The sequence below is a fragment of the Thermobia domestica genome, chromosome 5 (genome assembly GCF_964235325.1).
Source record: "Thermobia domestica chromosome 5, izTheDome1.hap1.1, whole genome shotgun sequence".
Taxonomy (NCBI): Eukaryota; Metazoa; Arthropoda; class Insecta; order Zygentoma; family Lepismatidae; genus Thermobia; species Thermobia domestica.
The window spans coordinates 294,338,520-294,340,820 of NC_137458.1; positions in this window are offsets into that span (position 1 = coordinate 294,338,520).

The window sequence follows — 2,301 nt, forward strand, 5'->3', positions numbered from 1 at the left end:
ACCAAGATGGAAGATGAAACACGCGTCGGGTCGTCCGTGTGTGAAGGACAGTGATTAAAAGACTTCATAATTTCCTTGCGACAATAATTTTCCACTAGCAGTCCCAGACTCTTGTCTTTTTTCTTTTTCTTTCTATTAAATCCTATCCTATTGCATTATGATGGTTTTCCTTTTGACTGAGGAATTTTTATTTGTTCTGTGGCGTAATCATTGCAGTTATTAAGTTTAAGCCATGCATTGTTTTCTTTCATAAGATTCCCTATAAAAACAATCGAGACGAAATTGTTAAAGATGACATAGCAAAACATTTTCAGAAACATTCAACTAATTACTGCGGAATAGTATAATAATTCTAAAATATTCTCAAAGTTAACAAGGCACGCAGTTTATGAATCTGGATGTTTGTTGCAAAAGAGCAAAGATTACACAACAGTTTTTAAGAAATAAAATTACAGTGAATGATTAGAAAACAAACTAATGTCTCATAGTTGCTAAATTACAGATGCGTAATGTAAGGTATAGCTTAACGTTAGAACGTCTCTCCGGCAGGACGTACCGTCCTAAAAGTCCTACCATGTTTATTTATAAATTAGAGTATAAATTTGTGTACATCCACCAGGACAGAAAGTTTTCCTGGTGGAAAGAGTATGAACTCTAGTTTTAGCGCAAAAAAGATTGATTGATTGATTGATTTTGAGTTTTACGTCCCGTTCAGCAGCGAGGCTATATGAGACGTGGACCTACTGATTAACGTGGAATCCGAACCACATGAGCTCCCGCCGGGAATCGAACCCGGGTCTCCCACGCCAAAGGCGCGTACGCTAACCGCTTAGCCACTAGCGCAAAAAAGAATTAGTACAGTAAATGAAGCTCAAATTTTAATGAAGAAAGGAACAAATTAGTAACAAGCTAAAAATTGATACAGATGTAGGGAATGATGTTGAATTGAATTGAATTGAATTGAAAATGCCTTTATTCATGAGGCGAGGTTCAGCCGTAGGCTGCTCTACCACCTAACCTCAACAAAATTACAATCAGGAATGTCACATGAGAATATATATAAAAAATATTATACACGTACATATATAACGACAATAAACATATAACGTTTAGTTAACTACAAACTAATATTATATATATATATATATATATATATATATATATATATATATATATATATATATATATATATATATATATTGAATAAAACCAATATGAAGTAAGAATATAATAGTTTTTCAGGTACAAATAGGCCTAATACTCTCCTCTATACTACAATATGCATACAAAATTGGTTTATTTGCTGCAGGCTAAGGCGTAGGTGTTCAAGCTAAGTTTCTGTTGATGTAAAAGATGATCCTTTACCCTACGTTTGAAGGTCAAGAATCCTTTGCACTCGATTATATCGGAAGGTAATGAATTCCAGGCTCTCACGGCTGAAATAGAGAAGGATTTCGCTGCTTTTGTTAATGTATGCCGCGGGATGTCAAATGTACGGGAACGTTTTGTTTCGTATGGATGGATTTCATTTCGGAACGTCAGCTTACTTTTAAGATATAGGGGGCCATTATTGTGTATGACTTTATGTATCTGGCAGTACAGATGCAACAAACGCCTCCTTGACATTGTTAGAATGTTGTTTTGATTTAGTAAGGGCAGTATATGTTCACATTTTCGCGTGTTATAGATAAATCTCATGCAGGCATTTTGAACTTTTTGGATTGATATTGACAAGGATTTAGTAATGGCTGGTCCATATACAGAATCACAATAGTCGAACAGTGGAAAAATAAGCGTGTTCACTAAATACAGTTTTGTCTTCTGATTTAGAAAATCATTATATTTGTATAATAATCGCAGAATTGATATTGATTTATTAGATACAGTAGATATATGTCGCTTCCAGTTTAACTCACCATCTAGTATTAATCCGAGATTTTTTACTGAAGGTGAGTAATCTAACGGCGTGTCTCGAATGGAAATATTAATTTGTCCAGTTTCCAATTTCCTAAGATTTTCTCTTGTTCCCATGACTGTAAATATGCATTTACTTGCGTTTATTTTCAAGGAATTGGACAAGCACCAATCACTAAATATTTCTAAGTCCTCATTGATGAGGGCTGCACTTTGTAAGGCGTGCTCTGGAGACGTGGATAAGCAGAGTTGTGTATCATCCGCGTACAAATGTATTCTAGAGTGTAGCTTTGGTACGTCTGCTGTATATAGACAAAATAGCAGAGGTCCTAGTATTGATCCCTGTGGCACTCCTCTTTGAAGACTGATTCGGTTTGATACTGAAAG